Source organism: Struthio camelus, chromosome 3 (assembly GCF_040807025.1).
Source record: "Struthio camelus isolate bStrCam1 chromosome 3, bStrCam1.hap1, whole genome shotgun sequence".
Classification (NCBI taxonomy): Eukaryota; Metazoa; Chordata; class Aves; order Struthioniformes; family Struthionidae; genus Struthio; species Struthio camelus.
The window spans coordinates 52605912-52620011 of record NC_090944.1 but is presented as its reverse complement, the minus strand read 5'-3'; the positions used below and the strand labels follow the sequence as shown (position 1 = coordinate 52620011).

Below are 14100 nucleotides of genomic sequence, written 5' to 3'. Positions count from 1 at the left end.
GTTGGGTTAAAACTGAGACCTATGTGACGGTATATCACCAAGCCCTATTATTATAGTTCTATCCTGAATCAGGCCCTCATAGAAGAGGAAAATCACGTTATTGGCACAGGTGCAGTTAAAAAAGAAAGAAAGAAGAAGAAAAAAAGGAGTGGAATCCAGAGGCATAGTTGTGTAAGGTGCTTACTACCAAAATTGGTGCTATCTTTTCTGATTTATTTATAAAAGTAAGGACTTAATTTTTCTGTAACTCTCCAAAAATTAATGAAAGAATGGATGAAAATTGCATGGCTTTTCTGGGCAACATGTTTCCAAAAGTTCCTAGAACTCTGTAAGTGCATTGCTTGTCAGTTCATGCTGTACTTAATTGTTTCGGGCTTGTAAAATGTGAAAAGTCTCTCTTGTCTCCTTTGAAATCTTTGCAGATTTTTAAGAAATAGAGTTTTTCAGACTGGTGGAGCAGCCTGAGCTGGTATTTTTTTGCTCTGAAGTAGCTGGCAGATGTCTGGAACAATGTCATATAATACCAGGCAGCTTGAGTATTCAGAGACACCTTATAAAACTGCTGTCCAATGCAGAAGACAAACGCTTCCCGATGTTTCTAAAATTAGGCAAAAGGATGGTTTCCTTTCAGGTGGAGGGTGGGGGTGGTGGAGGTGATGAAAAAAATGGCTCACCACTAGGTGGCAGTGCTGAAATAGGTGAAGATTTGGAATTCGGGGTTTTTGGTTTTCAGATTTTTTTTAAAGAATCTTTGCAAAAAGAACAACATCTTTTTTCTTTTTTTTTTCCCTCCACTAAAGTTATGTTTGTTTCAGCTTTCACAGATGAAAAGAGACACACATCTATGCAAATATTACCTTGGAGACATCCAGCTACGTATATATAGGGAAAAAAATTCTAGAGGAGAGACAGAATAATGGGAAAGCTTTTAAATTCGAAATTTGAGGTAAGTTTACTTGCATCCTTTTTATAATTATTTATTTAAGGCCTATTGCCATTCACCCTAAATCACAAATGAGTTAAAAAAGTTATTGGCACTGAATAAATCCTTTATATAAAACTACCTTCAGAGACATTACAATCTCAGAGGACAGAGGAAGGCGGAAGTAAAGGACAAAATGCCCCATTTTATAGATAAGAAATTAAATCAAAGTGCTCATTTGCTTGTTCTTTCACAACAGGTCTCAGATCTGAGTCTTGTTTCATTGCTAAATCTCAGCCCTGTATCTTCAATGTATCACTGTGGACTACCATTCATTATGAAACATTTCCAACCTTCTCTACCCTCTAAATGTAAAATATGTGTTGAAAACTGGAAAACATTCTACTTTATTAAAGATGACTTACTTAGTTTCATTAAAGCAGGAAGAAACTGGTATGTATCTTACATAGCATTAGGCTTCAATAAAATGTCCCTAATCCTAATGAAGTGTTAATACTATGTGGTTTGGTATTGCTCAGAGGAGACTGATTTCTGGATGTAACTAATCTGTCATTTAACATTGAAGTGAATCATGAGAATGATAATTACCGACTTTCAGAATAACACAAACTGGGAAATAAATTCCCACATCTTGTTCTCAGTAAAAAGAGATCCTGTGTTTGTGAATACTAGTTGCCTACTAGACCTGCGCTAGCAGATGCTTATTCGTGTATCCAAGCAGTACTCAATCACTTTTTTAAAAAGTTCAGAAAAGTTGTTGTGGTTTATTTGGAGATATCTCACACTTTGCTGAAGTCTCCAGGGAAGTGCTGACATTCCTGACTCTTTGTGAATGAGGCCTTTTTTTATTTTCTCTTCATTTGTTTAGCTCTTTACCTAATTGATTTTCTGTGCTAATACACTAAAGGTCTAAAGAAGGCAGAGCCTCAGGTGTGACAGATGAAATAAGGTGCTTTTAGTCATTGCTTTTATCTTCCATGTCTAATGTGTTGGTTACAGCTGTGCAGTTTAACAGCAAAATCAATACATCATTTGCTGCCGGTACCTGAAAGAATTTGAAAGTCTGTTGGTATTTTAACTATTAGGTTTCCCCTGAAAAGCCTTCCTTTCCCTGCCCCCATCCCGAAATCAGCTGTTACGGAAACACAGGATCTCTTTCTGTGTCCTGGAGTCTATGTGTGTATGTGAATTTATTCACCCTTTACCATACTGCCAGCTACCTAAGTTACCTCTCGGAACTTACATCTTACAGTTGATTTATTAACTTTATATTTTCCTCTAATATAAATGCCATTCAGGGCATATTTACTGTTAAGATATTGAGAACACAGTTCACAAGCATGGAAAATATGAAGGGCAAATACAGAAATCATTTGCACAACAATGACAATGAAAGAATAAAACTAATGGCAATGTATGCAGTCCTGGTTTGCTGGTGCAATCACAAAAGTAGGACTATCTCATTACTGCTTGTCCCCTTTTTTCACATAAGCACCTTTTGACCTTGAAAATAACATAAAATGCCAAGAAAATAGGGCTGGGCGAAAGAAAAGGCAAAGTGGTGGCTTTTAAATAGCCTGTTGAATCTCAAGTGGTTTAATTCCTTGTCATGTGGTCTACACTGTAATATTTTCTCCTCTTCTCCTGATTATGCATTAATTTTCATGAACTCGGTCCTTGTCACATTGTGCACTGTTATTTATGTCTCAGTGTTTTCCTCTGGCTAACTTTATTGTTTCTGTGATCTTTCACACCACCATGCTTATTGCCATTTGTTAGGGAAACACTCAAACACAAAAATTTCCCGTTAAATAACGTGATTACCTTATTATTGATTTATTTCATAATTTGCTGTAAGCATTCTCAATGATATACACTGAAAGATCGGTGCCAAACAAATTACAGGTTCTCTGCCCTGAAAGGATGATTAGAACAGCACAGTCCTGCAAAGAGCTCAGTAATTCCTTTGAAATGCTATGCACTTTTACTTGCTATGAATTTTGACCCTGACTGCTTTGATCACATTCTGCACCATGCCTGATCAAGCACAATGCTAACATTAGTCTGCTTATTGGAATAACACTATGATGCATTGATTTTAGTTCAATTTTTTAATTATTTATCTGAAAAAAATCTTCATCGGAGAAGGATTCGGCAGCTGAAAAGATAATAAGCTGCTATTATAATTATTATTAGTCTTGACCAAGTCCTTATGGAGAACATCAGTACCAACCTGAGTGCTTCCCCAGTAACCAAACAGGTGACACACATTTCCAAGGTTCAGAATAACATAAGTTTCCTATAATTTTTCTCTCTACGTGTATTTTCTATTCATGATCCGAATTGCCATAATCATGTATTAAAAGTAACCATTTAAATGGTATTTCCAACATAGCTGAATCCAGCAAAATCATTTCTCTTATTACTGTTCAGGTAAAATCAACAATATACTTGGCAATCTCCAACAATACATAATGAGAGGACACTTTACTGCAGAGACATTTTCAGCTTTTAAAGATGTAACAGAACTATTGTAAAAGAGCATTTTCTTATTCAATATGTGTTTAATTCATGAGACCGAAGTTTCATAGTAAATCAAATTGTTAGGACATTATTAGTGGTAACCCATTACTAGAATAGCCCTCAAATTTAGTGTGAGGGCAAATTTAGTCTGACTGTCTCTAATTATGGTTGATATTTACACCAATATTCATTGAGACAGGTCTTTATCTTCAGTGTAGCTGAGAGATCTCCTGATAGATTTTTAAGACCAAAGGAGATTATCATGATCAACTTGACTGTTTGAGCCATAAAACACAATTCACGTAATTTAACCAGCTGATCCCTGAGTCAAGATCACAACCTCTTGCTGAGTTAGAACATAACTCTTTAGAAAGGCACTCTGTCTCGATATAATGATTAGCACATTGGACAGTTACAACCTTCAGAAATTGTGCCAACTCTTAATTACCCTCAGAGTTAAAAACGTGCATGTGGATGGTATTGGCTTCCAGTAATTAGAGTTTATTACGCCTTTGTTTGCTACTTTAAACAGCACTCTTATCTAATTTCTGTGCCTCCTGAAAGTATTTAAGGGCAATGATCAAGTCATTTTTTCTTTTAGACAAAAAATAGACTCCAGGCCTTAAAACAATTTTACACAGGGTGAGAATCCTTTTCAAAATACTAATGTCTTTGTAACCTGTAGGCACCAGAATTGGGTGTAGTGTCAAATTGATAGTATCACCAATTAATAGCCTCATTCAAACTGACAATACCACCTTTCATTTTCCTCCTTAGTCCTCCAAGGATTTGACTTTCTTTCTTTTCCTACTTACCACACCAGCTTGGGAAATAATGTCTATTTTCATATTCACTGTGATACCCAAGGCCTGTCAAAAATCATGGTTTTCTAAGAGTCCATAACAAAGTCTATCACATATTAAATGTAATGAACATATTTTGATTGTTGATCAATGAGTTTGGATCGGTTATACTAATTTCAGCACTGAGATGCCAGGCATCCTTTAAAAATATCTTTTTAAAATGCAGTAACTTCATTAGAAGATTTCGAGTTTTGCCTTACTTTTAAACCTACCATGGAAGTTTTCAAAGCTAAGATGCCCTTAGGAAGGTCCAGCACACCCTTTCCAATTGGTGAGTAGGCATTGGAGAGATCAGAGTTCACTGTAGCCCATCGTTGAGTCAGGGCATTTCCTGATGCCTTAATAATGCTTTTCGGTAAAGTCCATTATGTCTTATTTTTCAGGCTTTGCTGCTCAGCTAAAGATCCTTGCCATACGGATGTTTGGGGTACTTTTGCACCGTAATGGTCTTTTCCTCTCAGAGTCTATTATTTCACTGTTAGTGACCCTTCACTGTTTTAAAGGAGGAAAGTTGCTGACAATGATAACAGAAAATAGAAATTTGGTGCCTCGAAGCCACACACAAAGGGGGGGAAAAAATAATCTTTCACTTCAGAGACTACCTTTGGATTATACAAAAACTGATGTTATCTGTACTGGGGTACCTTTTAAATAAGGTGCACCATGTGAGATTCTGATAATGTGAAGTAATATATGCATAAATATTCTTCAGACAATGCAGTCTTGTTCATTTTAGATATAGACTGCTCTGCTATAAAGTTGAGCCTCAGCTACTTGCATTGCAATTGTCGTTTCATCTGATACATGCCCAAATAATATTTTTTAAATATTAATATGAAGAACTTTATAGCATGTTTAAACCTGCTTGTCAGGGTGTTACGGGGCAGGGGGGTCCCAGTGCTGGTGCTGGGGAGGGGGGACATTCATCCCCCCACCCCAAGGGCGCAGGGTCTGAGGGACAGCCAGAGTCACCCCAGCCCCGTGTGGGGGGCCAGTGTCGGGCACCACTGTGGGGCCGGGGCTGGGGCCAGGCCTTGGAGGAACAGATAGACGAGGTCAGTAGAGAGAAGAGTTGCTCCAGTGCAGTGTTGCTGGGGAAAGTGAATGCTACGGACACAGGGACACCGTGACCTCGATGGAGGTGGGGAGGGAGCCAAGCACCAAGAGTGCCCTGGAAGCAGATTATATGAAGGTGCCGTATCAGCAGATGACAAGCTCCCCCTGCGCAGCTTGCAGGGGCTTTTGCTCTCAGGGCTTGAACTCCTTAATGCAGACTCTGTTCATTCGTGTCTCATGCCTGTAAATACAAACTAAGCAAACGTGTGGGCTGCAGCATTCGTTCACTGGTTTACAGTGAGTGTTGAGAGGGAAGAGTTGACAGGCAGACATTTTGGCTATAATTCGTTAGAAAAATGTACATTTTGAAGAAAAACAACATTTACAAAATAAAAGTGGTCCTGAATGTGCAAGCGTTGTCCCTTTTTCACCTGTCCTGGTGAAAATTCTGCTGGTGTAAGACAAAAGAACATTTTGGGTGATTGTCACCATCAATGAAAAGAAGTGAAGAAAGGATAAAAAGATCCTTAAATTTGATCAACATAACCATTGAAAAACGGCAAGTATCATCTTGGGGTTTGATTCAGAGAAAATAATATTCCTCTTTTTGTTTCTGTATGAGGCACATTAGGCAAGAACATTATTACATGAGCTCCTTGGCTTCAAGCCATTCTTGAGATAATACACTGTTGATCTTCTGAAATGTGTTTAAAAAAGGGGAAAAGTAGAGAAACTTAGGAATTTACATGTTGATACATACTCCTCCCCACTTACTCCTCTCTCTTCCCCTCCCCACTCCCAAAATTTCCCTGTTAATCGGCTTCACAGAGAAAAAGCCTATTTCCCCTTAAAACGCTGAAAACATCCTCTAGGATGAAGAAAGTTTATGTTCTTGGAAATTTGTAATGCCATTTCTTATGAAGAAGGCATGGAAAAGGACACCCTCCTTTTTTTTTTTTTCTTTTTTTTTACTCCAGATGAAAAATAGAAACATTTTTCCTGAAACCTTGTTTCATGGTCATACATTTTGTTACTGTTATTTAAATTTATTTGGGGTTTGCCATCGTCCTTTTATTTTTATCTGATAAATATCTCTTGGACAGAGAAAGCCATTGCAACCAGCTGGAGCTATGTGACTCCTTCTGCCAAGGCTGGCAGCACTCCCTGACATACCATACGATTTAGTTACTCTGGGCCAGATGCTTCTTTTTGCTGCAAAATATGGAGGTGGTGTGAAGGGGTGGGGAAAAGGAGAAGTACAGAGCTTAGTCTCCCAAATGGGAAAGAAGAGCAGATCTTCTGAAACATGCCCTGATCCATAAAGCTCCAAAACCTGTGCATACACACACGCACGCACACACACACACATACTCAGAGAAGCGATCAGTCCTCAGAGCTGATTTGTAATATGATTAGCAGTCCCGGGATTCATCAGGCAGTGGTACTCTCTGCGCATGATTTTATTACAGCTCGCTAGAACGCTACTGTGCTCTTTGCATGTTTCATTCCATTTTCTGCTCTCGGGGTTATTTTTTATTATTATTATTAATTCAATAGCATTTAATCTAAGATGCGCTAATGGTGACGAAAGCCAAGACTGGCATCCTCACTTTTTTTCTGAGCAAGCTCAACAGCGTGCTATGGAGGCCTACTTGCTTTCCTTGTGGGATATAAATATTGCATTCCTGTTTTGCTATGGCCCAGCTACAGAAGAAAAGGTGGAGAGAGAGAGATACAGATGGCTTAGCCTACGCTGTAGTTCTAAGGGTGCTCTTCTGGGATACGGAAATTTTATGCTTATCTTTGGTTTTAAACCAGGGGAGGGAAAAGTGTAAGGAGAATATCTAAGCCATGGATACTGCAATATGTAGCTCATAGTCATTCATACCGTTTTTTTGTGCCTGGCCCTCAGTGACAGCAAGACAAAGAGGGAATTTGTTTTAAGTACTTTTCCCTTTGTTTATAAATGAAATAATGAGGTGCAGTGGGCAGGGAGAAGAAGAAGTAAAAAAATCTCGCTTCGATATACAGCGTTCCAGAAAGAAATCACAGTGGAATTTATTCACTAAGGCCCCAAATCAGAAATCTTCTCTGGCAACAACTTTTCCCCAATTTTCCTCCAAAATATAAAGTAGGTGGTTTATGCTGACACGCCTAAAATGCGAGTATGCCAAGCCTTACTTCTTGAAGATCCGCTTTCAAGTTTCCAATAATTTAAAATTAATTTAATCTATTTATCCATACTATTCCCTCTTTTTCCCAAAGTACAGGCATTGCTTTTTTATTCACCTTGAGCATTTTTAATTCTGAATATATAAATAAAATTTTTGGCCTAGAGATGTTTACTCCTGAGACATCTCCCTGTGATCTAATTTGTCTTCCTTTGAAAACATGCTCCATTCCAGACCCCATGGAGAAAAATTCTTCTATACTCTTCACAGCAGCTCACAGAAGTCAGAGGAGACAAAAAAGGAGAGAGAAACAAAATGGGTAGTGTATACGTGTTTTTGGCAAGAAAATGTCCAAAATTCAATAACTTTATTAAAATGCCGAGTCTTTGACAATGTTCAGCTACATTCTTTTCAAGAACAAGTTGTTCAGAAACTTTGTTCAAGATGTGGTTGCTACTGCTACTCGTTTTATTCCATTAAAAACTGTACCTTCCGTGTGTGCTTTTATTACTTTTTCAAACTGTATAGAACAAGGAAAATTCATGTCCTTGTACTTCAGTCTCAACAACAATCCCAAGCTATGAGCTTCCTGTACAAGCCGACTCAGATCAAAGCTAAGACTCGCTACACATCCTTTAGTTGATGTAAGTGTTTATGACAGTTATTTTGTTTCTACAATTGAGCAAATGACAGAATCATCTCTTTACTTTTTTCCCTGTCACCTCTCCAGACTGAGATTTCATGAGAATATTTCATTCAGTCTTGTCTCTGATCTGTCTGTCTCTCACTTGTTTTCACTGTGTGTGAACCTTCATGTGCTCAATCTTCATTAGTACAAATAATCAGGAGAAGGACATGTTAATCTCCAGTTTGTCAGAAGCAATTTTAAAATTGTCTCTTTAATTGTAATACTGCTTAATGCTGCTTTGGTTAATTAGATGTATTAATAGAGGAAAGGAAAAATTTTGGAGAGGTCTGGTAATGTAACTGTGTGCAAACTAGGAAGTATAGACATTCACTGACGTGTTTCAGACACAGTTACCTATTTTATGAAAATAAAAAAAAGTTTTATGAAAAAGATATATACTTTCTTTGATGTTGAAATGCTTATTTTATATACAGATAATATTATAGAGAGAGAACCAATTGAATCATTTTCCTTTTTGAATTAGGGTATTCTCATTTTCCCCATTTTATGCTGTATGTGTATGTACTGAATGTTTCCTATGGCTAGTTAAGCCATAGGAAGCCCTGGGTTTCACGAGAATAATGTTAGTGTTGTTTTTACTTTAAAAAAGTTTCAGTGAAACTGCGTGTAAAAATGTGAATAGCAGAGGTATCATTTCAGCACGAGGCAAGCTCCTTGCAGTCCAAAGCTCTATCAGTAGACCAGGATCAGACACTTAAAAAAAAGGAAAATGAGATGAAGAGAAGCAACATTCCTCAATAATAACAAAAAACCCTCTGAGGTTCCCTGCTCTGCAAAGTTACACTTCAGCCAGCCCTTAATACTCCCTTAAGGGAAAATTCACTTTCTGATGTCCAAGTCTCTCTTAGTCAACTGACGTGTCTCCTGTGTCTATGCTCCAGTAACAAAAGCCAAAACCCGCTGAAATGAATCTTTCAAGAAAAGAAAGACTGATCATCAGAAGCATGTCAGAAATTTAAAAAGAGGTAAAATCGTAGCCATTGATTTTAGTGGGGCCAGGATCTTACTCTTCTTTTTAATAACATTATTCATGCTTATTTATTTTCCACCAGCAAAGAACTAAATTTCGGTTTGCAATCTCCTCTTAGCTGTGCAACAGAATGCAGAGTAAGGTTTGTCATAACATATTAGGGGTTCTTTGACTTTTACAATAATATAATATAGGTTAAATACTCCTAGTAGATGTGAGAACAAAGAGTAATTGTGTTTGTGCAACAATATTTTATAGTGATTTTTCATTTATTACTTTGCTTTATTGATAAATCAATATTAAGCTTATTATATTTATATGAGAAAATGAAAGAAAAGGAAATAGAATATATTGATATTTACAAGTATGGAATTAATACAAAGTTCAAAGTTTATCAAGAAGTGATAATCTGATTGAATGAACTGCAAATAAAATACTTATCAGAATCTTTTATTGTGTATCCTGCAGTAAATATTTTACCATTAGTAATCCTTATTAATTGGTGTATCCTCTTACATAGTTTTATACATACTCTGAAGTCAGAAATCAATTCATATGATATTTTGCCCTCATCCACTGTGCCCAAACAAGGAACTCTCACAGCCAGACTTCTCTTAATCCCTCACCAGCCTGAGGGACAAAGGGATGAAGGATTTTTTTCCTTTCTTAATTAGAACATCCAAAAAAATATAGAGTAGATTAGAGAAAGGGTTGCTACTGTCTGTTGCAAAACAGACAATTGGGAGTATGTGCTTTATAGTGAAGAAGGTGTCTCAGATTCTCTTATTTGTGGCAGAAAAATATAGATACAGTTTTACACAGCAAAACTTGTCTACGGATTTAATTGTTTAGCAGGTCAACCCAGACTTGTTCAACAAGTCAGCCCTGGACAGTAGTACAGAATCACAGAGCCACAGAATCACTGAGGTGGGAAGAGACCTCTGGAGATCATCTGGTTCCAATCCTATGCTCAAGCAGGGTCAGCTAGAGAAAGTTGGCCAGGATCATGTGCAGCTGGGTTTCGATTAACTCCAAGGATGGAGCCTCCACAACCCTTCTGAAAAAACAGTTCCAGTGTTCAACCAGTGTTCATAGTGAAGAATTGTTTTCTTATTTTCAAGTGGAATTTGCAGTTTTTCAATCTCTGCCTATTGCTTCTTGTCCTATCCGTGTGCATCACTGAGAAAAGTCCGGCTCCATCTCTCTCCCGCCATCAGGTACTTATACACGTTGATAACACCCCCCTGAACTTTTTCTTCTCCAGGCTGAACAGTCCCGGCTCTCAGCCTCTCCTCATATGAGAGGTGCTCCAGTCCCTTCATCTTCTTAGCAGCCCTTTGCTGGACTCGCTCCAGTATGTCCATATCTCTTGTACTGGGGAGCCCAGACCTGGACGGAGCACTCCATATGTGGCTCACCAGTGCTGAGTAAAGGGAAAGGATCACCTCCCTCGACCTGCTGGCACCGCCCTTCCTAATGCAGCCCAGGACATTGTTGGCTTTCTCTGCTGCAAGGGTGCATGTTCATGTTCATGTTCAGCTTGTTGTCCAACAGGTTCTTTTCCGCTAAGTTACTTTGCAGGCAGTCAGCCCCCAGCCTGTCCTGCTGCATGAGGTTGTTCCTCCCCAGGCGCAGAACTTTACACTTCCTTTTGTTGAACTTCATGAGATTCCTATTGGCCCATATCTCCACGCTTTCTGAATGGCATGACCCAGAGGTGTCTCTGAATAGCAATACCACCATCTGGTTTATCAACCACTCCTCCCAGGTCTGTATGATCTCTTCTTCAAGATAGGAGGGATATTTCCTTTCTTCTAGTTTTCAAGAATCTACCCTGATCTCCATGACCTTTCAAGGATATTCGAGAGTAGCCTCACAACGTCACTGGCCAGCTTCTTCAACACTTGTGTGTGTATTCAGTCGTGTCCCATGGACTTGTGTATATCCAGTTTGTTTAAATGTTCCCTAACCTGATCCTCTTCCACCAACAGTAAGTTTTCCTTGCTGTGGACTTCCCACTGGTCTCAGGGACCTGTGATACATAAAAGCAAACTTTAGCAATTAACATTGGGGTGAAAAAGTCATTGAGTACTTTGACCTTTTCCATGACCTTTGCCACCAGGTCAACCTTTCCATTCAGCAGTGGGGCCACGTTTTTCTTAGTCTACTTTTTGCTGCTGATATACCTGTAGAAGCCTTTCCTGTTATCTTCCACGTCCCTTGCCAGATTCAACTTCAGACGGGCTCTGGCTTTCCTAACCCTGCCCTTGCATGCTCAGACTGTGTTTTCATATTCCTTCTGGCTCACCTGTCCCTGATTTCCTGTCTTGTATGATTCTTTTTTATGCTTTTTTGGTTAGGAGCACTTTATTCATCCATGTAGGCCTTTTCCTGCCTTTGCTTGCTTGCCTGCACTTTGAGGTGAACTGTTCTTGAGCATTCGTGAGGCATCACTGAGAAAAGTCTGGCTTGAAAATCACCTAGCTCTCCTCAACCGCTTTTATCCTCAGGACTGTCTCCCCTGGGATTCTTCCAAGTAGATCACTGAACAGGCAGAAGTCTGCTCTCCTGAAGTCCACAGTTGTGATCCTGCTCTTTGCCTTGTTCCCCCCACCTCAGGGTCCTGAACTCCACCATCTCATGGTCAGTGGAGCCAAGGCTACCCCTGACTTTCACATCTCCTATCGGTTTTTCCTTTTTTGTAAGTATAAGGTCCAGCATAGCACCTTTCCTTGTCGGCTCCTCAAACATCTGTGTTAGGAAGTAGTCGCCAATGCACTCCAGAAGTATCCTGGATTGCTTGTGCCCTGCTGTGCTGTCCCTCCAGCAGATATTCACATGGTTAAAGTCCCTCTTGTTGATCAGGGGCTATAAACACACAGGCTCAGCTGTGAATTTAGAGAATTCCTCTGTCAGAAATGAAAAAATACACTTGATGTGAATGTATCTATTTCACAGAGAATCTGAATAGCATATTCTAAATGCCAGCATCTCATCATATGATAATTATACTTGTAATAAAACTTATCATTTCACATTTGTTTCTTTCCCACTTGGCTTTATTTCTCAATGAGAAACTTGCATTGTGAGGCTCCCCTTTTTTCTGGGTCTGCTTTCAACAATTTCTAGAGTCAATCTGTGACATTTTTCAAAATGTACTCTGAAAATTAATCGTAGAGAAAGATTCCTGTGCCTTCAGAAAGTGTTAGTAAGTGTGTGGGTGGTGTAATGTGGGAGATACATCAGTTGCTTTACATAGCAATGATGTATGCACAGCAAGAATAAAAGGAGGGAATGTAATCAATGCTGCTGCCCACACTGTTCTGGATTTTGGATGGATTGCAATTAGTTTGACCTCCACACTTTAAACTGTAATGTCTGGAGAATTCTGGAAGGCGTAACTTGCCATTATTAACATAATTAGCTGAATATCAGAAGAGCAGTAGTAACATTAAGGTAACACACTTCCTCTTATACCCTCTGCTATATTTACACCCCAGGAAACCAATACACGATGTTACATCATCTTGATATTTTTGGTAATATGTATATAGATACCCACACTTAAAAAATCTTTAGAGAAAGCAGATATTTTGTTTTTACCTCTGGGTTTCATCATTCTGAAGTCTGGGAAAAATAACTACAAAATCTGTGTTAAACTGAGGTTGTACTTTCAACAACAACAACAACCAAAATCAATAAAAAGCGATAAAAATTCTTACCCAAATAGGCAGCACCTATTGTGAGTAATAACTTCACTTCTGTATAGCTCACGGGGGTTGCAAAGGGAATGTGAAAAGTTCATTATTATCAACCAGAAAAAAAAGTGAGTGCTAAGAAGAAAGAGTCATATTTCCTACTGGGATTTCTCTCAGACTACATGATTTGCATGAAGGGCGCCACATCAAACACATTGGGTGCCCTTTTTCAAATATTAATGTGAAGCTTGTTTCAAGTTCTCTCTTGACTTTGTGCCACCTTGTATCAAAGGAAGTTAAAAGTAGGACTTGGGAGGAAAAAAATACTTTTCCAACTGTTTCAGCACTTAGCAAAAATCTTTCTGTATTTGATCAGTTCTGCTTCAAACTTTTATTATTTTGACAAATAGGCACATTTTTATAGCTGTGCATTTTTATGACAATCTGTTTTATCTTTATTTCCACTTATTTCAAGATTTACCATCCTTGCAGTGATGGGTGCCATGAGTGACCCATTCAGAGCATTTATACTCTGCGTAATTAAATGATCTGCCCTGCTTTTTTCTCCCACATGCCATAATTTATATTAAATATGTATGTATTGGAATGAGATTACATGAAATTAAGCAACAGAAAATAGAGCCCTTCAGACTGAACGCACTTAGTTTGGCCTGTCTAATCTTACCTAATATAGACTTTGAACTTTTAAACACCTATGTCTAAGCTAATCAATTGTGTTCCTTTCATAGTCAATGGAGAAAAAAAGGCAGATCCTCAGAATGATTCAGCTAAGTTAGTTGTTTGAGAGAGAGGAGATCAATTCTGTTCCAGCAGTAGCTTTTTCTTTCAGCTGACTATAAAAGGAGCCTAAAATACTTAGCTTATATTTAGAAGACTAACATTTAGACATAAACGGTTAGATAATTCCCACCCTGAATTACTCAACAGCCATAACCATCACCAACCAAAAAAAACTCTCAAAGTAGAGATGATTTCAGTTTATTCCCCTTCTCCTCAGAAATAAAGAAGGCAAGAGAAAAGTGGTATGATTTTTTATCCAGCAATTCCAACTTCAATAAATTTCTCGTAAAAACACAGAGGATGCACAGCACATTATATAACATGCGAGCTGTTATTAGGGATGGAAAATGAATTTATGGAAGTTTG

General features: G+C 38.4%; 1 long non-coding RNA gene across 1 annotated transcript in view; it reads left to right on the top strand.

Annotated features, from left to right (window-relative positions):
- The first annotated feature begins 826 nt into the window (after positions 1 to 826).
- Positions 827 to 14100, top strand: part of LOC138066720 (uncharacterized) — a 33161-nt gene continuing 19887 nt past the window's right edge. The window contains exon 1 of the long non-coding RNA XR_011140139.1: positions 827 to 946. This is a non-coding gene — a long non-coding RNA (uncharacterized lncRNA). The remainder of the gene's footprint in view (positions 947 to 14100) is intronic.